We start from the raw sequence: 24683 nt of genomic DNA, 5'->3' as shown, positions 1-24683 counted from the left end.
AGTCTCACCACACTGCGGATTATCTGCTGTTTTACAAAAGCTATGTTCCAATTCAGGGAGTGCCACCTTTAAAGGACACAGGTTGTAAGTAAGTAAGTAATCGGGCTGAAACTGCAACTCTTTCACAAATGAAACAATCTACAGAGGATTTTCATTGCATCAAAACAGGCCGCTCACCTGCACCTCACCTCCCACTGACCAAAACTGATGACACATTTGGGTTCTCATTGGTAACATGTAGAGCCAGAAATATACTAGTTTACCATGATGTTGTTGCCCTCAAACATCCAACAAGGGGGTAAATCATATACTCGATATGACTTTTCAAATAAACATATTGAAGGAAAGGCATTTCTCTTTAGAGGAGCATTCGTCAAACCTATTATGACATATTCAGTCTTGAGATGTTCAAAGAAGAAGTCTCTGAGCTGGGACATATGATTCAAAACCTTCAAACAAGATAAAGTACTTTAAAAACAACATGCCTGTGTTCTCATGTTCTCTGAATTAAGGTATGGGTCATCATTTAATTTTATTATGCAGTAACAGGCATTGAAAAATGCAGTTCTTTGGGATGAATTGTTTGCTTTTCTTTGGAGTCTTTGTAAAATGTAAAACCTTTCCTCATATTATCCATTACAGGACACTGTGGATGATTATCTGGAAGTTGAATGTGAATGTATGAGCTATTGCAATCCAAGTTTTGAAGTTATTTTTCCCATGACAATCTGTGCCAGTCCTTAACACAAAGCAGTGAAACTGGTTTTATACAAATTTATATCTTTTTAATCAAAAGAATCTGAAGCAAGACTCAAGCAAGAATAAATCTTTAAAGCACTGAGGACACAACAATAAACTGAAGCAAGCCAGCCAGTTACAGTACTGGCAGCCTCGCTGAACATGGCTTAGCTCTGCCTGACGCAGCATTATCAGGACCGACACACCGGTTGGGCACTATACCTGCTGTTCCCAGTTGTGCCAGTGCCGGTCTCACCTCTGCCAGGCTGCTCTAGCACCTGGTGAAGCTACTGCACCACTTCAGAGGACAGAGCTGCACACTGAGAAATACGTTTGATACAAGTGGCAAGGAAAGGAGACAGATAGCAGGAGAGAGCGAGAGTTTGTGAGGGTGTTACTACTTACTTACTGTTCAGTGATGTAGGGTGGAGAATATGTGTTTGTTTATGAGTTCTGTGAAAGCGCTGTGCATTTCATTGGCAAAAAGTCTGACAGATGGATCAATGATGAGGATTTGCTGTTGCAGCAGCCACACTAGACAAGTTCTGATTACATTTACCCGCTCAGTCTGGATGAGGTTAACCCTTTGATTCTGACATCTTTGCACATGAAGCAAACCACACACACATACCAGCCTAGATCAGAATACAATTATAGCTTAATTACATTAATCAACCTACTGTAGCTTATTAGAGAGTTTATGCTTTCAACAGTGAATCCCCAGAGTGACACAGGGAATGATAAATGCTCATTAGAGAGAGAAGCCCAGTAATAACAAGATTACAGCTGATCTGACAATCATGTGATCACATTATCTTCTTTCCAAGTAGAAAATAATTGAAAGCGTATATACTGTTCTTTTATTTTCAGTTTAGGTTCATATACGTTTCACATTCAAAAGACAAAAAACAGAGACAGAGAAAGAAAAAAGAAGTACAAATGCAGGAGATATAACAAAATTCCAGTGGGTTCATGAAAGAACTTCAAAGGCTATGAAACAGAAGATGATATAAAGATTCTCCTTGTTGAAACAATGGTTTTAAGCATCACGTCTAACACTAATGGTCCTCATCTAACCCCAGCCTTTATCAAAGTGAATTTCTACTGGAAAGTGAAAAAGTAAACAACTGACGATCTTTGGAAAGTGCAGTTTTTGGAGCAAAGAACAGCCACTGTGTTCCAGTTGCTTCTCTAAGCCATGTGTTCATCCTTGTGCTCCACATGGTTACACCATAAAGGTTAGATACACACACCAAACACCAAAAAGAAATATGCTATTGGGATACATAGTGAGCTCAGATTCCCATTTAAACCATCTATTTTTAGACGTCATGAAACAGATCTGCCTCCAGTGACTGTAAAACAGAACAAAAATATTAGAATAGTAACAAATATACAGAGAAAGAGTAGGAGCAAGTAAGCACTATCCTGCAAAATACCCACAGCAGAGAGAGTCATTGGCACCATATTGAGAGGCTTTGGAAACCAAAGCCAGGCTTTTGCACTTCGATTGCACTTTTCCTGTAGGTAAAGGTCTAATAGCCTGGAGTGCTTTCTTTTCAGGTGAATGTGCTTGTTCTAACAGGTGCTTAATAATAGAGGGGGATGTAATGGAAATGGGGATATAAGCCTGAGCCACTGTAAGCAGGTACATGAAACACAATAGGATTAGAGAGTAGATTGATCCTGGCTTTGTGTGCTGTCGTTTGGCCAGATTACCTACTGCCGCTGTTTTTATTGTGTGGAAATTGGACAGAAATTTGTTTTCAATTTGCCAACTACTTGAATTGCATTTGGGCATGCCTCTTTCTGTGTGTGTCTGTGTTTGCCACAAAGGAGAGGTGTAGAGAGGATAAATGTACCATGCTGTGCACTCTACAATTTCACAGGATTAACCAGTTTCCCTGAGATAATTGTGTGGCTAGTGACACTAAATCAACTGTATTAATTTGCTAGCCTCACATGAAACTTGCAGAACTTCCCTTGCTGAGGGAAGTAGTGCTGGGTATCAGTATGTGCAATTCCAAGTGAGTTCCATAAAACGCAGCTGCAACACTCAACATTTTCAGGTAAGAAGTGTTGCCTAAAGCGCAGATGAAGAACAGGTCACTCCAGCAATTCTTATTTACTGCAACTTCCTTCTGCAACTGCCAAAGCATGTATGCACAATGAGAGTCCAATTACATACACATGCTTTTTCCATGCTCTGCAAACAGCACACATTCCACTTTTGGGAAGACATGCCAACATGTTTTTTTGGGGTATGCATTCCTTTTAATAATGATGTATTATATTAAGTAAAAACAAAATTAATGTAATGGATTTTTAAGAACCATGTACTATGATTACTGTAAAATACAGCCAAAGTCTAACAGTAAGGTACTTTTGGTGCCAAAACCAAGAACAGACATAAAAAGCAGGCTATTGTAATGGTAAAATACAGTGTTTCCATTTTCACTGCCACAATAATGGAGGGATAGAGGCCATGTGCAACCATCTACATCATCTTTCATACTCCTCAAGGTCAGTAACATCTTACTCAGAAAACAGAATCACATTTGTGCATCTGGTTACCCAATTAGTGACCCCCGTTAAATTTTTTGCTTTAATTTGGTAACCATAGCAACTCCCTGGAAAGCACAGGAGAGGATTTTTAGGTAATATTCTTCATCAGTGGGACATTTGATTTAATTCAAATTTTTTGTATTCAAATATTATTTACAATGCTGTTTGCAAGTCTAATTCAAAGATTGTTTTTATATGTTTTTTCTTGAGGTACATATTAGAGAATTTAAGTTTATTTAAATTTCAGTAAATAATAAACAGTAAACTGCTGAGTGATTACTGTACCAAGTGGGTTTCTAGGTTGCTACAAAGATATTGTAGTTAGTAGTAGAAGCCAAAGCATATATGTTGGCAGACAATAGGTGATTTACAGACAATCATAGGTGATTTCATGCAGGGACATAATAGGTGATTTCCATGCAGGCAATATTATTTATTCAAGTGTTGCATGTTGTTTTCAGGTACTTCATTATTATCAACCCTGAGAGGGAAACAGAGGCCAAGCAGAGAAAGTAATGCCTTAGAACACAGTCAAGCTCACAGTGAGTCCTTGTCACTACTCTTCAGAAGAACTTGACACCACTTAATGAAGGTAAGTGTCATTTTTGTTTAAAATGATTCTAGCTGCCATTTAATTGTTTAATTTATCTTTATTTCACTTGATTTTCATTCTTGTTTTTTTTTTCACTCAGTGAGCTTTTAGCCTGGAAGCCTGGATTCCAACCTTCTGCCAATTACAACAGAGGACATTTGAAGGCATTACAAATTGTCTTCCTGCAGTCTGTTTATTTGTGCTCTTTTGTGGTTTGTGGTTTGCAAAACACTTGCTGTTTAGACTTATGACTATGTTTTCCTGGCAGCTCAGGCTATTATGATTAAGATATTTACATTGACTCCTTGTGAAATGGCATGAAACTTGAGAAGTATTTTGTTCAAACACATACTTTGAGAAATTTGCGTATTTGAAAGTCTTTGAATACATGTTCAGTTCCATAATGCTGAGCTGATCTTATTACTGGACCATTAAGATTGCTGTTATTTACAGTACTGTATCTCTCTGCAATTTATAGTTGTTCTTATTAATATGAATGAGAAGAAAACTCAGTTATTTACTATAACATTACTGTAATATACAGTAAGAAACTATTCATGTAGATTATAATAGTAACACTGTAAAATAGAGTATATTACTGCAGGCCAAGCTACAGTATTAAAACTGTAAACCTCACATTCTACAGAAGAATATGTTTACAGTAATACACTGTTGAAATAAATTACAGCAGTGATACTGTAAAAAAAAAAGAAAAAAAAAGGTGAAATATACTTGTGATGGCAGCTGCAAAAGGGTTTTGTTTAAGAGACAGTTCAGATTCGGTGCTTATGTTTCAACGGTAGGGAAGCTCTGACTATTCCAAACACCAGGATTTAATTTTGGCAGATAAAGCCAATCTACAGCAAATCAATTAGGGGATGATACGGCTCTTCTCTGAGTTGCAGCCCCACTTCATGATGAGACTGATATGACTGCTGTATTAAATACAAATCTTGCCCCACTCACTGTAACCTGCCCTCAACCCCCTTTTTCATTCCCTGTCTATACTACTTTAATGTGCAGGAGTCATGCCATGTATTGCAAAAGCTCAGCATGCCGCACATATCCATCCAGTTTTACCCCATTTGTTATTATTATTTGAATTACATTGTACTGTGGTGACTGTGAATTGGAAATGGGACTGTGAAGCTGAGACCACCTCAGTCCTAGTATTTTAGGCACAGTTCTGCCTCAGTGAGCCAGGCTGATTGGGATGCAGCAGGGTCTCTCTCTTTCTCTCCCTCTTGCTTTCTCCCCCTGTCTCTCGTTCTGCTCGGCCTGAAACAGACATTCTGATGAAAAACCGAGGGGGCCAAAATGTTTATGAAGGCAGGGCACATACAAGAACACACACAAACGCACACACGCACACATACCCACTGAGTACATATGGACATGTCTGTGCAGTGCATACACAAATACTGAAATGTGCATTTGGTTAAGTTGTTAAAATCCCAGAATTGCAATACTGCTCCAGTATGGTTGTGAAACATTTAATTCAGTATTTGCATTTACATTTCTTTTCCAATAGCGATGTACAAATGTGGTTAAATCCAAGACACAGAACAATGAGAAGCTTCACAACTTTTGTCAGTTCAACATTCTACTTCATGCAAGTGCCACAAGGTTATACCTTAGTGCATATACTTTGTAGAAAAATTAAAAATGTAGAAATATTGTGTGTATACTCTCAGAAGAACAAGTTGTTCAATTGATTTTTAAGGACATAGGGATTCTGCTGACCTTAGGTGATTTAAAATGTCCAATAATAGTAATGTGCATGCTGACATTTCATTCCAGCATTACAATCAGAACAAGAAGAAGGAAAAGGAAAAGAAAACCTAGAATGATGTGGGAGTCTTAGAAAGACAAGATGTGCAGTCTGGAACCTGACACTGGAATCCTTCAACACCTAAAAACATGGCAACATTGTCCAACTGTCTACCATGTACAGTCTTAACTTGCCATAGTGCAGGTAAGTGAAAGCCAATTCTTGCACCTCCAAACCATAAGAGGCCTTTGGTTTGCTGATGTTAGGTGAATCCTATTTATTCACTTGAAGGTGATAACAGTGAGGGAAAATGAAGATTTGATAAGATAATTTATTCATATGATTTATTTTGTCTGTCTATAGAGGATAAAAGACATCTGTGGATGGACATTATCAGTGAAACTGTATCAGAGAAGGGATTAATGACTTCATGACTTCAACACATGCATCCAATTTACTTGCCTGTTTTCTGAGGCAGGTTGTTACATCCACAAAGATCCTGGCCTTCTACCCAACTTTCAATACCAAAACAGGCTTAAATTAAATAAGAAAAAAAGTACCAATAGCCAAAAGGTTTATAATACAGAAAAGATCAGAAGAACATAAAATATCCAATAACTGGAAAACCTTGAGAACTAATTCATTCTAACAAATACGTGGGTGAAAAAATGGGAGCAAGCTTTAGTTATGCTCACATTATTCTCATTAATGATAAGTTTTAACAAAATAATAAATCAAGTTTCTCCATTAAGAGGTATATCAATGTTGTCATAAATAACTCCTTGTCATGTGAAAAGCTTAATCAAAAACAACCAGTCTCACTGAGAATCCTGTTCCACAGCTTCAGATTCTAATCTTAAACACAGGTTCGCAAGCTAAAATTTTTGATATTTTGAAAACAGGAGTACACATCCAGGAGCAATTATGAAATCAATGATAACAAACACAACAGAGCTGGACCTTGTATCCAAATGTAGCGCCTCAGTCAGGGATTTAAATTGGCTGGAACAATTAGAAAATATATCTGATTGGCAGTTTCATACATAATAATGAAAAGTGAGTTAATTTTTCATATGCTTCCACCTGGTGTAACTTCCAGCGAATACCATTGAGATACTCACTCAACAAATTGGAAAACAATGTTACCCCATGACCTCACCCACACACTCAACACATATCCTTTTTTCAATCTCATCAGTTCCCATCAGTGAGCTCAAGCATGCACATGTCGATAAACTGATGGTTGCGGTAATTCGGCACCTAGCTAGCGACAGACGGGGACTGAGCAACTTCACTATCTATCTTGCAAGCTACCAGTATGATAGTTAACACCAACTGCAAAGGTGCTTCCTCACTGACATTACAAGCAGTGCTGGCCAGGGAGATAGCCACTGCTCACTTATTGCTTGCGATGACTCTCAGGAATCCCTTACAAGGGCTCTCCGTACCTTGGTCTTTTTGCACTCGCTTTTGACGCAAGCTGCTGCACCACACCGGTCTACTATAAGAAACATTAAGTGCCCTCAAAGCAGCATGGGTATTTCCCACTTAGAAAGTACATTATTAGTATTAATATGTGATAACGATAACATTTCAAGCTTTCATAAGTAATGCTATTCATTCTAGATAGTTTAAACAGACAGGGAATATGCACATGATTTGTTGTTGTCAATCAAATACTACACAGTCCAGAGCCTCAGTAAGAAATGGTTGCTTAAAAGGTCAGCATTGCATTGTACTAATGATACTGAATAACACTGTGTAACCAGCTCATGTTCATTTGCATTTCTTTTTCTCTGACACTGCTGTGTGTTGACCGGCCTGCATGCTGTACCCAACAATTTTGGTGGGCACAGCATCTGATTAATTGCAAGTTAACTCAAGACAATCATGCGATTAATGCGATTAAAATATTTAATCGATTGACAGCCCTAATATATATACGTGTGTGTGTCATATCTTTATCCGATTAATGCCATAGACTCCCATATAATTACTGCCATCGAGAAAATGATCTGGGTTGTTCATGAAATGTCCCATGAGTTGTTCTAGGGTGCAGGTACAATCGACCTACGTGGTTGTTTCATTATGAGGATGTGTTGGCAAAACACCATCTGAGCATGTCCAGGATTATCATCATCTCCATGGCGACTGCCTCCTCCACCTTCCGCTTCACTCTCTCCTCACTCCTCCCTCTCTCTCTCGCTCTATGTGGATAATCTGTGGCATTTGCTCTGCTGCGCCCACTCATTTATCTCTCATCTCTGCCACAAAATCTGAATTCTGAAATTGCAAAAGGAGTAATAAACAAGATTGACTACAGCTCTCCCTATTGATCGCTGCTCCAATGTGCTCACATGATTTGTAATACTGTATTACCCCCTTTTTTTCCTCCTCTTCTAACAACAGCGCCCAATGGCCAGGTCACATACTCTAGAGACAAGGCAAATTATAATGGGACAGGAATCAATTTCTAACAGATTAAGCTTCTTGTTCTCCTATGGCTGTAAGGGATTAGAAGTGAAAGGAATCATGTACTTGGAAAAAACAGTCATAAAAGACATAAAACCGAGAATAGAAACCCTCCATTACGCTTTATCTCAAGGTGATAGTATCAGGCACTAGTATGTTGCTCCCAGCTGGAAGGTTCTCACTATCATCTTCGTCAAACAAAAATCGTAAGTGTGAACATTTTGGAAAATTAACAACAGTGGCGCTTATTATTCAAAATATTAATTTCTTCAGTTGTTCTTTCAGAATACTGTTCTTATTTTTCTTGTGTCCTACCAGAACAAAATGAAAATGACTCAATTTTATAATAACCCAAAACATGCTCAGTTTGGGGGTACATTGTCTATGCTTTAATGGAAAGCAACCTCAGTGTGTTGTCCTGTTCATTAATGAATAGTGCACTGAAGAGGTTGCTCTCTTGCAGCTTCTATCACTTCGGAAGAACACTATTATTGTTCATAGCAGTAAATGAAAACAAAAACTGTAAAAAATAGAGAAACAAGAAAGAAGTAAGTATTAGTAGTAAGTAGTTAGACTGTAGCCTCTGGACAAGTGGGTGCTTGGTTCTTCTTGTCACATCTCTAAGACGTGTGCACTGACATGAGACTTCCTCCCATGTGATACAGTATATAGTGACAATTTGGCAGTGAAGAGTTTAATTTGTTATTCACTAACAACAATGTATGGGTGCATTCAGCGAAATCACTGCTATACATGAATGGAGAAGAAAAAGTGGGGAGAGGGATAGAAAAAATAAAGAGCAGTTTCATTTCCAAGTCTGAATTCCACACTATACCACTAGAAATTTAAATCCAATAAGTTGCAGAATCCCCTTTTCTCCTCCTTCTCTTTCTCTTGGTTATGCTTCCTCTCTTCTTATTACCATGTTCACAACTTGTTGGCACCCTCAAAGCTATGTTGACTTTCGTAGCACATGCACAGAAAATAAAGGGAAGGAATTTTGAAAACATGTCAGTGAGTGTGCTGATATAAGAGGATCAGACATGCAAGAGTGGAATTGGGCCCTTAAGTGTTCAGAAAGAGAATAAAGGGCTGAATTATCATTTAATCCCACCCCGGTCAGTACAAGGAGGAGGATGTGAGAAGAGAAGAAGGGTTCATTTGTGCTACAAAAGGCTAGGAGATATTGGGAATTGTGTCAGACAAAGGTTTGTGGTGTGGGAGGATGAGGGACATGGTGGTGGAGGGGTTCTCCCTCCATCTGTAAGCCAGTAAACAACAGCAGAACCACTCAGGCAGAACAGGTAAAAACAAATCTTTGCTAACATTTCCCAAAGGAGAATCAGGTCCTTCTAAATATTTTATCACTTCTAGGCTCTGACTTAGAATCAAACAGCACCAATGTAGGATGAGCTGAAAACTTGGACATTACTAACCTGTGGTTCTCCAGCCACACATTTGTTTGACATTTGTAGCTTTTTGCCTTTAATGGAATGGAGTTACACTATTTTTGTAGCGTTTTGGGGCCTCCTGTTGAGTATCAAGCACAAGGCAGCAGATGTTGCATGCCTGTCTATGGTAAAAAACATTTCGTTATCTTGTACTGTAGATCATCACTTACTGCATTCTACATACAAACAGCTGGCTGGGTTTCATTTGCAAAAGGGCCTCATGTCACAACAGTGCACTGAATAACAGTTAAACATGATTCACTGTAATTCATCGAGATAAGCACAAAAGTAATGCATCTCGCTGAGTACAGGCCTGTTTGTTTCATTATGAGAGGGCTGGAGAGATAAAGGCGCAGTGAGAGATAGCGTGTGTGTGGAATCCATTGCAGACTATCTCACTTGTGAACATAAAACATTTCATAACAGAATAGTAGGCTATGATTTACACTGTCTTGTTTGATCAGGGAGGTAAAGCTTTCCCATCCAAGGAGACATACTGACATGGTTCTGCTAGTTATGCTGAGTTTGCTCTAGCGTGACCAGAAATATGTCCTAGGAGACAAATGAGAAGAGATGCAGGTGCTCTACAAGTACAAGGTAAATCCCAAGCTTCCTGTAATGACTTACAGGTCCCTTAACATACAGCTGCAGATCCCCATGAATGTAATATCTCCATCAGAGAAATATTCAGGAAAGAATGCATTGCATATACAACATCAATTTATTTCTGAAGGTGGATAAGTGCTTTCCTATTTTCTTTTTTTGATGTGTTTTGTCGTTTTTTATGTGAATTGTTTTCCAGATGCAGCTGAGATGCAGTGAGGAAACAATCACCGCCTTTCCAAATGTTGTGAAACTCCAAAATACAGGCTACAGTTCATGACGAATGACATGTCTAATCTTTGTTTCTTCACCAGTCCTCGTCAGATGGAAAGGTTAGCTAAAGGTTTAATTTAATTTGGTTAAGATGAAAGGCCTGAAAACAGTTTTATTCAGTCAGCTTCTCACAATAGGCTAAGTGATAGGGTCCTACGTAAACACAACTGTTTTTTGGAACATTTTTGTTTATTTTACATTAGAGATCTCTGTAATTGTGTTTTTGTATGTGCTCTTCTCACTGGTTTGAAGTGGGAAGAAGGTAATTTCATGGACTTCTATGCATCAATCATACAGGCTCATACTGTTACCTATGAGACCAGAGTAGTAAGTTTAAATGGCCCATTTTAGCAAATATAAATAGAATGTAGAAATAATCCAGTAGAGCGCTAAGATAGAAAAGAGATGTGGGGATCTCTTTTCTACCCTGAGATTCTGATATTAAGATCTGTTTTTGTATTTGTCAATCATGCAGAGTAATGATAGGTCACCAGTGAGTAGGAGCATAAGTTGAAGGGAATTGAACTTTGCACAAAACAAAGACACAAGTAAGAGAGACACTTTTGGAGCTGACTGGGCCTCGAAAATGCTTTGTGTCAGCCTGCTCGTTGTTTCTCCTTGGCTGATTAGGCGCCATTGGCAGAATCCTTTTTCACTTCAATTTTAAATTTTCAAGCCCCCACTCATGGTGTATTACCATTATCACTAACTGTGAGACTCCATCGAGCTGTCTGGTACCTGCGGACATGCGTGAAAATTGCTGCAAAATGCTAGTCTAAATGTAAATGGACTCAGGTAATTATCTTTTGTGAGTAGAACTTTTCTCATTGACAACTCTTTTTAGGATATTCTGTTTTTTTTTTCATTCTGCATAATTTGAATTTAATGCCCGGGCATATAGTGAAATAGGGTCATATAACCTGTTAAGAAATGTATTTTGACACTTTATCCTCGGAGTTTGTAAGTAGGGGAGTAATAACAACAATGTTTTGTCTGTGAATAATCTTTGCAAAGTATAACAATGTGTTTGATCCTGTCGCACATCAATTTATGACGGTAATAACCTTTCTCCTCTTTCGTTGAACTCTTGTATTGCATCTGCGAAGCCCTAGATTAACAAGAACTCTGTTTAAATGTTTCCCAAGGATCTTCTATTTCTTTGGCAATACCTGTGTCCCCATCTGCTCTCAATTTGTTAAACCTTGGCAGAATTCTGTATCCTCTGATATCCAGATTTTTTAAAGTAATGTTCCATGAAACATATGATGTTAACAAACGTGAAATTAATTATTAACCCTTAAACATGACTGCAAATGTGATGGACATTAAGCGGAAAATACAAAGACCACAGCTGATGTAATAGTGTATGGAATATATTGTTTCCTTTTGATCAGGCAAATGTTAAAGCTATAAATATTACTTGAAATGTTATGGATTTAGAATGTTGTTAGTTGAGTTTTGGCTGAACATGAGCAAGATTTTTTTTTATTCCTTCTACCCCCACCCTCATGCCACACCAACCCCACAGTGGTTTACTTTCATTCCTCCATGTCTTTCTCTCTCTGCCACACACACACACACACACACACACACACACACCTCGCAGCACCACCATCTCACCCTGTGACATGCTTCATGCGTTGAGGGATCCGCTGCTGATAAGCAAACCCCCCACACCACCACCAAAAACTGATTTCAGGTCTCCAAAGCAGAACTGTCCACAGAAGACTATCTCCACAAAGCTACGCTTGAGCTGGTGAGCTGTCTCATTGATCTGCCTCTCCTCACAGTCCAGTCTGAGCATTCACTCTTGTTTGCTACGCTTTAGCGAGCCCACTTTGGAAAACATCACCTATGGGAGAGGTGGGGGATATTTTAAAAACTCTCTTCCATTCTCCAAGAAATAAACTTTAGTTCCAGCCAGACCCTGCACGCCATGCACAGTGATGTCACCTAATAAAATGAAAATTGTATCCATTCTATGCAAGGGGAATGAGCTGGGCTTTACATATGGTGCCATACACAATGAAGTGAAATAGCCTAATCTGTCATTTATGCTTGCACATGTGTTAATGTGGGTGTGTGTGAGTGCCAACATGTACTGCACATAAGTGAAAGCATGAATGCTCTCCCATGTCACGCTAAAACTACCTGATGTATAGATTCCAGAGCCAACCATTTTTTCTTGGGCATTAATTCATCATGAAAATCTATCTGGAACTACTATGTCAAAAGGAAATGATGTGGCTTCTTGGATGAAACATTTCCAAGACCTACAATCAGATTCAATTGCTTTTTTGAATGACCTCTAGATATTTTATGACTTTGCTTTCTGGGGATTTTCATACTGTGACACCAGTGGGGCCCATTCTTAAAGTCTAGACTAGCAGAGGTTTCAGAGGGATCTCCTCTCCCAACACATCTCTGGATTGTGGCTTTTGTTCCCCTTCTTTGTTTTTCAATGCAGCACACTTTCACTTCACGGATGAAGTCTTTCCTATCTATTTGTTTGTAATGAATTTGTTGTAAATACATTTCTTTATTGTTTAGTACACCTGTGTGTCTCCTGTTTTCCAGTCTAGGAACTGGGCTCTGAAAATACACAAACATGAAAACATTGGAGCATCCAGGCTGTGTCGACTCCCTCCCTCATATGCCTTGACCACCTCTTTGGGTTGGTGAGCCAACATTCATGCCCCTGCTGCCTAACTGTTGGGTGGTACTTCGGCCTGGTGCCTCTGCTGCTCATGTAGAGGGGTGGATGGGTGTAGTCTGTAGTGTTGCAATGTTTTCTACCAGAGCATTGGGACCTTTCTGTGGGTTTAGGATCACATTGCCGTAATAGAATTACTGCATGTTTGGAAAGGAGGTGAGTCGTGCCCCTAATTTGTTTGTCTAAATCTGTGTGTTGGGGGGTTGGATAGGCTTGGGTATGCATTCCACTTGTTTATGGTAATATACATTAGTCATATGGATCTCCATGGACATTCTTTGTGCAATATAGGCATTCATTGTGCAGCTTTCTCTGTGTACTGTATATTTCTGAACATTGTTGTGTTGTGTGCATTGTACAAGTACATTGAGAAACACTAAACGAGAATCAAATTTCTTGTATTTGCAAACATACTTGGCCAAATCAAGCTATGGCTGCCATGTCCCACTCCCTTCTGCTGGTGTTAAAGAGAACACTATATCATCTCTAGCAGGGCTGACCATCTTCTAAACAAAAAACAAAAACCTGGCTTTCAGGAAAAACGGAAGAGGAGGCTCATCCTGGACAATGTTTGTAGCCCCCGAATTAAACAGCCAATGTGCCATTTACTGTATGGTGCTCATACTGACAATGCTACAGGAGCTATGGCAGCTGAGTGACTGTCACATGCAAGCTTATTATCTTATTTAAGAGACAGACTTTGACAGTTAATGTTCAGATTTGTCTTTGATTCTGATTCAATTAGCAAACAGGGGCAAATAGAAGCTGTCATAGTATCGAGAATTGGAGCTCAATCCAGCCAGTCTTTGTGCATTATGAGTCCAAATTCACAATAATAATCTAAGGGAAAACATTTTGAGGGCCTGTCTTGATACTGAACCAGTACATTTGCTGAACCAGTACATGCAAGATACAACTGTACCAAAATTCAATTCTGTCTTGTCTTCTGCAGGGACATTCATGTGATCACAGAATCAAGAAATTTCAATAGATAAGTGAGGTAGGTAACAAAGCTAAAGATAAAACAAAACAAAACAAAAGTTTCATTTTAATGCAACTATTATTAGCTCTAAATTAGACAACAGAGACAAATGCTATGGCTTATATTCAAAACCTCTCTTCACAAGGGTGCTGTAACTTGATCTGTGCCTCTCAGATGTCATTTAAGGCTCCATGGCGTCAGCATTATCTATTTCATCAAGCAGACACAAAATGGGCACTTTTGTTGCATCTGCTGACTGGCAAAGTTAAAGGTCAGAGATCAGTGATGTTTTTCATCTAAACAAAGTTCTGAAAACTTGATATTATCATATAAGGCTTCCTGTAAGCTACTAAGCTGACTTAGTAACACATAAACTGCACACTCACACACACGCACTATATGAAACTGAGGATATCAATCTATGTTTACTGATAAGTGATGGGAACTGAAGTGTGTCATTGACCCTAACAGCTGTTCTATTTGTCAGAGGAGTGCTGTGTGCAATGTCCATGAAAGCTGTTGGAGGAGGTTTAGCCTCTGGGCTGAGGATTTAAGATGTGATAAGGTAATTACCCAATATTTAGACAGAGGTATCATTGGTCTTCCATCTCTAGTCCACTGTCAAGAAGGTTAACGGCCAGGAGCCCAGACAGTGATTAAACATTTATACAGGACACCTAACCCCTTATATATCAAATGATCTCTGCAGCATAGGCCTCTGACTTGCCAGCTCATCTTACGCCTCTTCCAAAATCCTGTAACCCTCATCAGCCTCCTCTGTCTCCAAACCTTCACAGTACTCATGGGAATCATAACCTTCTGAATACTGCTCATATTTTTTTCATCATCTTCTTGGAATGACGCAGTATGCATGCATTTTCAAACAATATTAGTTGGGGCTGCTACAGCTTTTAAAATGGCATATTACACGCATAAAACAGGAAACACCCCTCCTGGATCCTCACCATTTATGAGCCGGCTCATTTCAGCAGAGGACAACTGCTTTAGCTGCTGTGGTAGGAGACAAGCTGCATTCACCATTACGTCTATGTTCAAAATCTTGAATCATTCAGCTGTTATGAGCTACACTTTGCCAGCCAACATTACCGAGGAAGCAAAACCTTCTTTACCAGCATCCTGATATGTTGAAAAGCCTAATCCAAAAAAGGCTTTTATAAGCTTTTAAACTGATTGACCATATCGTCATGGCCCTGGAAGCTCCTCCCAGAGAGGTGGTTTATTTATGTAGGAGCTGGCCACTGAAAAAAGGGAGTGGGGTAACCGTTTTGCCACAGGGTGAACCTGTACTTTGCCATAGTTCCTCCCCCTCTACTTCAACCTCTTAATTTCTATAATGCATTGAGAAACAAAGCCAAGACAATATAAAGGGTTATACTTACTCTAGCATTTTCACTCACAATCTACTTTCCAAATTGAAGGAAACGAGAGAATAGAAACATGGATCAATAAATCCTTACCAGCAGTGGCCCCTGTAGCAAAGCTTTTCTGCCACATCCTGTAATAGCCATTCCCACAAGACCTTTTCACCTGCTACCTCCTTCATCTGTTCTCCATTGTCTTTAAGCGTATCTCATTGGTGTTACTATGGCATCTGTAGAATCAGGCAAAGGACTGCTAAGGTTTCGTGGCTTATCGTTGCTGCCTAAAGGCACAGAGATAGGAATAGGCTGACACTTTCTCTGGCATGTAGCCACTGGCCTTGTATGTACTTATATTGTTCTTCTATTGTTCTGCTGTTGTCTCAAGGGAGCTGTTCTAGGCTAGATATGAACCTAAGGGTGTCTTTTAAAGATGATATTCTAGAGATCGATATAAATGAGTGTGGTCATTGGGGACATGGCCCTATTTGGAACAAGTGCACTTCTGTGTAAGACTATGGGCTGAACTATGGGCAGTCAAATCATATGACAGGCTCCAGGCACTGGTCTGGTTTCAATCTCAGATAAATAAATCACAGCTTAATACCTGTCCCATATAATTCCTTCTCTACATCTGTGGCTGGAATATAGGCTTGGACGAAGTATAAATGAGAATGTGCACTGCATCTCAAGAAATAGAAATAGAGGGATCATGATGGGGGGTGGAGGGGCTATTGTTTTGGATGAAAGGCCAAAGGCAGAATCTGTCTCCTTCCCAGTTGCGGCAATCCCCTTTTCAGCTCAAGCAGGGGGTAGAAGTCAGGGATTGAGTTACTCTGATTAGAAGATTGCACAGGCTGACACGCTGAGATAAAGGATGGGCAAGCCACGTTGTATGTAACCCAAGCTAGTAGCTAGTCTCCAGGTTAATTGTTTGGATTAGAAAAACAGGTGTTCATGGTTTGTTGGTGGAACGAGTTACACCTGAGACACAGGTATTGATGGGTGTTTCAACGTAGCATAAAATTGCTACATTAAGCACGATTATGTTTCTCAGTAAGTGTCCACAGATGCACTTAGAGGCAATCTTATATGGCTTAAGCATCCTCACACATGTATCAACCTGTATCCCTACAGCAAAATTGGTTGGTATTGTCTTACATGCATATTTCAACACCAGCTAATTCAGGTTTGATTCAGATTATACATTTTACTCTTCCGCTACACAGACACAAAGCATTGAGCTTGAATTGTCCTGATCTGAAAGGCTAATGTTTTGGGAAGGAGAGGATTAAGATAAGTCTTTAATTTGCAGCCTCTTTCAAGACTGTTGTGTACACAAGCCTAGGAGATTAGTCTCTGGCAAACAACTGCTCAATTAAGAAGTAAAGATAAAGTTGAAGCAGGGGTCCAAATACTTGCTGAAAGCAATATAAACAAAACAGGTTGCCACACTTACAGTCAATCTGTAAAAAGGTAATTAAAAGCCTTCACAAATTGCTTTCTCTGGTTGGTTTATTGCCATCCAAGGAAGACATACATATCTACTATACTTGGGCTTTAACCACAGTTTTGAGCAACAACAGATGCTTAGGTGTAACCATACCAAAACCTCTGCACTCTATACTACCATGCTTTCTCTTCATCCTCATCTGAAACTAAACACCTGAACAAAGCCAGTGAAAGAAGACCATGACCAGGCTACAAAGAGGGGTTTTGGTCAAGCCGGACTAGAACAATGCCAGAAGTTCTCCTCTGCTTTCACATGTCTGGCCATGTTCTCCCCTTCCTTTCACTCTTTTGTTATCAACCTTCCACTTATTTACTCTCTGCATTTTCTATTGGTTACTTATTCTTGTGCCAGGTGAAGTTGACAGCAATTAAACACACATTCACAATCACTCCTAACTTCAGCTGGACGGTATATATTTGTAATCGGCAAGGAGAAGGGGTCCCCTTCACTATCATTGGCATCTTTTTCTTCAATGCCTTGCTTCTCTCTCTTTCACCTCATTGGTCCCGTATGGGCCTTTTATAACTTCATAACAAGTTTACAGCATGGCAGATTCATTTAACATTACATTACACCACAGGAGCCCTGGCCTGCTGCCTCTAAACTGAGGGGGAAAGGAAAAATGACAGAAAGTGAGGTGGCCACAGCCCAAAACTCTCAGCCCACTCAGAAACAAGTGGCTCTGTGTTCCTCTGCAGAAAACAATGGAAGCCCAAGCTACATGTTGATAATCCCTGCCATGTTTTATGCGCTCATTAAGTATGGATTTATAATCGTGTTAAGAGCTCGCTGGGATGATCCAACACAACTAGGAAGGAGGCGGAGTCTTTGTGTAAACAAGCACCTTGTGTTAGCTCATCTTTCATTATGAGGCCTTGTCCTGGGAGTTGATTAAATAGTGTTGGTGTAATGAATGAATAATGAAGACATTGATATACATAGTCATGTATCACATATCAGTATTTATATGTTTGTGTAGGTTCAGTTCTGTCTGGAACTGTATGGAGGCAGCAGATGAGGGCCATTTAGTTGATGCTTTTACCTACACATGTACAAAACAACTCTCGTGGTAGGTAATGACTTTGGTGTAAAATGTATGATTTTGCATTGATGGCACCTGTAAATATATTGCAATACAGTTCAACACCACCATAAAATACAACACTTAGAAGCTGAATCAACAATTTGGGCGCAGGATTGATATATGATTGAATGTTATAAGCTTATTGCACGGCCTTACAGTACTGAATTGCACTGGATATTGCGGCTGTACCAAATAAAATGGCAACTCAGTGTCATTAAACTGTCACAATACAAGGTCTGTGAGATATAAACAGTCCTAATACTGTAATATGTGAGGTAAATTATTAAATATTTAAGTTTCTCCTGCTTCCAGATAATAGCTTGGAAACAGCTTAAATCAAGTAAACTTCTGTGCTCTTCCCTCAATTTTTGATCAGTGGTGTCTCTGAGGACATTGTTTAACTTGCAAACTACTCTCCAACACCCCTTTCTGATTCATCATGCTCAAAAATTCCCATTTTCCTCATATCTGATAGGTGGTTGACAGCTATGAGCCTCTTAATGATTGGTTCAGAGAGGCTCTGTTTAACGGGCGATCAGTATGCTCAGTGATGGGTGAGGATTCCATTAGGGGGAAATTAGGAAACTCAAGAATAGGAGTAGCAATAATGGCTGATATTAGACCTCTAAATCATCTGGCTCTCAAACCTTATAGCTGCCCAATCTTTCCTGTCTCTCCACTTCTTCCTCTTCTTTTTTTTTTGAGACCTTGTCAGATTGAAAGAGTTTGATCAGTCAGCTTGTTCTCTGTAGAATCCATCCTGGCCTAGCCGTTGATAAATCAAGCCCTCCTCTCTCATGGCACCAAAACACACATAGGGAACACACTAGCTACTGTCTAGACAAGGGACTTGTGTTTTTAATTTTGCAGAGGGCCTCTTTAGAGAGCCTTGAGGCTGTCCATATCATGATTGTGTATGTATGTATGTGTGTATGTGTGTGTGTGCTTGCGTACGTGTGTGTGTGTGTGTGTGATAGAGAGAGAGAGAGAGAGAGAGAGAGAGAGAGAGAGAGAGAGAGGGAGAGGGAGAGGGAGAGGGAGAGGGAGAGAGAGAGAGAGAGAGAGAGAGAGAGAGAGAGAGAGAGAGAGGGAGAGAGAGAGAGAGAGAGAGAGAGAGAGAGAGAGAGAGAGAGAGTATGTGTAAACATATCCCAAAAGAAATGCTGACAAAATGAGCAGGTAGGCCAAATTTCATATCAGTGAGAGTATCCAATTCAGTTCACAGCATGTGGTCGGGATTGAGGTGAGTTTTGTTGCTCCTATGGTTATATACAAATTACAGCAAACATCCAGAGAAGATCAATTTATGATGATGATAGTTTTACACAAGCTGTTTTGGTGTAGTATAAAACACAACAGAATAAATGTCTGCAACTAATTATAACAACAATTAATGACGATTATTTTCTACTCTATTCTTAATGAATACATGTATTGTGGAATGAAGAGACTGTGGTGGTTGAGCCACTAAATATGTGTATGTAGGTGAGAAAATGAAAGTGTGTGAGATACTTCTGTAGTTGCAGTTTATTATTCTGTTAGGGAGGTAATCTGGCCTTAATCTGCTACCTTAATACCTTAATATCTTTCTTTACTGTATATAATGTCCCTCTAATTGTCTCTTATTAAGAAATACAAGTGGTCAGTTGTAGTAAATAGGACAATATGTTTAACTGTTAACTAAGCTACCTTGATTGCTGGTGAAACTGAATGTGAACACATCAAAAATATTACTAATAACCCATAATAATATGAAAGCTTTGCACATGCAGATGCACAGTGAGTATAGCAGGTCAAAATTAAACTGAGTCAGTCTCTGAACCTTCAAAAATGAATGTAAAAAATGAGTTTGGAAAATAATTTTACTGCCGGTCTTATTTTGTTTCCAAAATAGGTTTGGCTAGCCTGATGGTTTGTTTAAAATCATGATCATCCAACTGCCTCTGTGATCTAGCCAAACTTGACTTCTTTTGAGCAATGTCACAGCGTTTCCAGATCTCAACATTTAACTTGGGTATAGTGTCATTATTACAAAGAATAATGGTCAATTTGTAAAAAGAGATCTTTCCTTTAAGTTTTTTTTAGTTAAATCTACTAGTATATCCAGTGTCATGTGTATCTTACTATCTTACAACTATTATACTGAGGGTCATGTTCCATGTGTGTTTTTTATGACAGCAGAAGCCCTCTGGATGTCTGACATGGGGTTTGATGCCAGGTTTGCTTTCTTCTGAGCAAGACCCTTTGGTTCAGGTCAGTGAGCATACAAGTGCCACAACAAAGCAGTAACACTTAGCAAGAGCAACTCTCTGCGGGTCCCCTTAATGTCGTCACATGCATGACATGGCAGACATCGTGACCAGATATAAAGTTAGCGCTCTCTCTCCAGATGATGGCTGAGACTGAAACAGTGGTCAGTATTGGCAGTCATGACTCGAAGTCTGTGCAGTTCTAGACATCCTTTTGCAAAATAGATATATATATAATAAAAAATATAATATATTTTCCCTCAATGATTTGCTGATATCAGCCATATGGCAACTGTACACCTGGGAGATGCCATGTGTGCAGTTGAAGGCTAAAGACTAGCATAGATAGAATTCAATAACAACTGTGCTAGAAAAAAAGCAATAGGCTATAGTTCAATTAAAGCTATTGTGCAGGAATATCTAGACATTAGTTCTATCTTCTTTGACCCAACTCATTGATTGTATTGACAAATTCCAAGTGAAAAGAGAGTAGAAATGAACTCCTCTATAGAAATGTGTACGCTAATATGCTACTATTATATTACGTCACCTCGATATAAGGGTTTTGCTTGAAGATTGTTTAAATAATAACTGACTCCAGTGTAATTTAATAGTAACTCCTGAGGAAAGAGAGACTATTTCTAAACTGCTGAATTGGTGACATTTTCTGGCATAACCCCACTCCTGTTTTGGTTAAGCTTGTACCAGTTACCACACTCAACCTTTACAAAGGGAGAGTTACATACCACTAATGTAAGTGAATGACACTTTATGTATGTTTAATATATGAGCATATTTAGGAATTTTCTTTGGTCTCAAAAACCAAAGGTATTTTATTCTACAGCTGAAGCATATCCCGATCTAAGGGGAGAGTTTTAATAGTGTGAGAAGAGAAACACATTTTAAATTGCTGCAAATGCAATTGAGAAGGAAGAATTTGATTAAGAGGGCGGTAATCGAGTCAGTGTGCTATAACCAGAGGCCTGGTGCTGCGAAACGCTATTGCACAAGTGTAACGAGAGTGAATTTAGCACCCGGCGTGGGCATTTTGTTAATCCAGCTTTGTAATTTAGTCTGTCCTCCCCCATCTTTCAATTATCATTATCATAAAATGAAGTGAGGCCTGAGAAGCTCAATGTGCAGCAAAGTTTTATCCAATTACTCGCTCCAAAGCTTTGTGTTTTCATCTCTATTAAAGATGAATTTTGAAGTTCTTGTAATGTCATTTGGAGCCCCTTTTTCTGCCTAGAAATACAGTGGGTCTATCAGACGTTAATCAGTGAGATACTGAGTGGTGATGAGGTTCCGCTTTGAAAGCAGTGGAGTGAGTCTCAGTTACAGTCATTACAGTCTGTGAAAGTTTTACTGTATGTGGTGATATATGATGTGTGTACATGAATGTAGGCATACATTTGCACTTCAACTGAAGAATGTAGTGATACAGTTAATTTACACACTTCTGTGTGACTACAGTATAATTCCATATGATACACATCATGGTTTTAGCAAGTACTGTACATGCAATGAAAAAAATCTTAATTCTTATTTCTCTTGTATCAAGTAATGATGGAAAAAGAAAAAAAGAAGAAAACTCAACTATTTAAGGGGCAGAGGCAAATGACAAGATACTAAATTTGCTTTAACATCGCTATTCAGTAGTTTCATATAAACAATTAGGCTAATTCTAACCTCAGGCATTTTCCTCTCTGCACCTGCTAACACCTTTCAGTTCAAGTCATTGTTAATAAGCTCGCCTGATGGTGTAACTTAGAATGCAGCAATGCCGAGCTGGGTTCATGGAGGGTGATTGTTAAAGAGATGAAATCAACTCCTCTGGGAGCCAAGGAGATCTAAATTGCTCTTTTAATTCATTAACAAGCAGATGTAGACCATCCATATTCGGATCCCAATGGGGACTCACCAACCTAGGCAGGGGTTAAAGGTCATTCTGCAGAGGAAGCAGACAGCTCACTGACCTACCACCCATCAGCCTCACTGTGTGGGAACTATCAATCAGGCTTTCACAGCCCCCACAGAAGGGCTCATTTTAATTGTGGCTTGGTTCTTCATCAAATATGGATAGAGACCTCCCAGTAATGTCTTAATTACTTAATAAGAGGACAGCTCTGCTCAGTTTGCCGATCAGCCTGTCTAGGCCCGTAGGCAATGAAAGGCAACTTCAAGGATGGAAAGATCTCTCACTCTGTTCTTCTGCTTCCTCCAGCTCTACCTCCCATCCTGCCAGTATGGATACTCGCTGACAGGAAATCAATCTGTGAGTCTTCTTAATAAAGCACTTGACTCATCTCAGTTCCTCCTCTACGCTCCAAGTCTTCTGCTTCAGACTATGGTTGTCTCACCCTTCCACATCTTAGTGAATCCGTATCTGCAAGACTTCCAAAGGGAGTACTGCTGCTTATTTAGAAATGTTTTTTTGTTCAACATACCTGGGATGAAGTTTGACAGATGGTTACATTCAACCTGCGATTGTAAATTTCTGTTTAGTGGCAGGATTATTTGGAGACTGCTACATTTAGTATTAAAAATAGATGGATGAGGCCAGGCATCAACAATAAACCAGTGACCTATTTGGCAGGAGCTGACCCTAATATTATCTGAACCAGTGGGTATATAATATCATTAAATACAATATATTTATATTCATACATCATGACTAATGTTATACAACAGGTAGAGTGAGCCATGTAATCTTGTTAGTTACAGATGTGCTCTGTTTACATAATTAATTGCTAGCTTTGCTTAATTGGTTGCTATGCCAACTCCTGGTTTCCAGGGAGATAGCTGGCAGTCTGAATGTTTTAACTGACGTGATTAACTGATGATTCTTTTTTTTTTTTCTTCTTTCTCCATATATCATGTATATTTAATGGGACCAATAGTGTCATATGATCTGCAGTTACACTATGGCTACAATACCAAAATGCATACAAAATATTTTAATTACGAGTGTGTAGGAAGAAGGACATAATGGGTCATTTATATAAAAACAAAAATCAATATTCAATCCATTCAACCCCTTTAAATTCACTACCATGGATGTCCAGGTAGGGACAGTATGTCCATTAAAACCTCAGGTGGGACCCATAAGTCAGGTGTCAAGAACCTGGGAGGCTGTCTTTGCCTCAGGGGGTCAGGGGGGTGAAGGCGATTTGGTAGTATTTCTCAGCTACCCTGCTGAAAATCCTGCTTGGAAAATCCTGATAATCCCTCCCCTCTGTTGCTTGGAATGCTGTAACACAACTTGGTACACAAACACCAACACATAGGGTGTATAGACACTTCAGCAGTAAACACAGTAAGTGCATGTGTATCAAAACAAGTGTGTACACACATACACACACACGCCCGCACGCACACACACACACTGAACCAAGCTCTACACAGTGCGGATAATCTCCTTTATCTAGCTGAGCAGTGCTCACCAGGTCAACTCCAAGATTACCCCTCCGTGTGTGTGTGTATGTGTGTACGTGTTTACCACTTATCTTCTGGTGAATGTTTGTTTGCCAACAGTGCACTGCTGCTTCCAACATTGCTGATAAGTACTGTATGCTGTGTTGCATATCTGCATTCAGATTAAAACTTCTATCTAAACTCTTTTTTTTCTGTCCTGGCCTATGTAGGGATGGTGGAGGTATTCTGGATAACTTCCTCAGCAGAATAATGACAGCAGTGGTCATTCTTTTTAAATTAAATATTTTCCTGACAAATGGCTTTTTGCAGACAAATAAAGAATGAATAAAACAGCAGCTTTGGTTCTATGACAAAATAATTTCAACTCAACTCAAGAGCCATTTCATGGTCTTTAACGATGGATGAAACTGGCTGTTGTCAAGTATCATCACGTGACGTACAGTAAGTGTGAAATGTTGATCAAGTAGTCATATATGGTGGACAGATCAAAACTGTCTGTCTCTGTTCAAAAATGGTCTCAGGCATCTAATGTGAATTTCCCTTTGGTGAATAACTTTGACTCCTGACAGGTTTTGGTCTGCTTTTCACAGACAGCAAAAAATGTTTTAAATGTTCATTGAGTACCTTGTCCAAGGCTCTTTCTCATTCATCAATGTAATGTTCCTTGCAGCTGTTGAAGGTAATGCTGTACACTACTTAATTTTGCATCTCTAAGGGTGGTGGTGTATCAGTAGAAATTTTAGGGTGTTGAATCTCTCTAGATGTTATCACTTATCATGTGACCAGTGTTCAACACTTAATGACACCATAGCCAGTTGCAGTTGCTGATGAAAACTGTGGGATGAGATTTAAAGATCAAAATG

Source organism: Scomber japonicus, chromosome 7 (genome assembly GCF_027409825.1).
Source record: "Scomber japonicus isolate fScoJap1 chromosome 7, fScoJap1.pri, whole genome shotgun sequence".
NCBI classification, from domain to species: domain Eukaryota; kingdom Metazoa; phylum Chordata; class Actinopteri; order Scombriformes; family Scombridae; genus Scomber; species Scomber japonicus.
The sequence above is the reverse complement of the archived record's forward strand: the minus strand, read 5'-3'. Positions refer to the sequence as shown.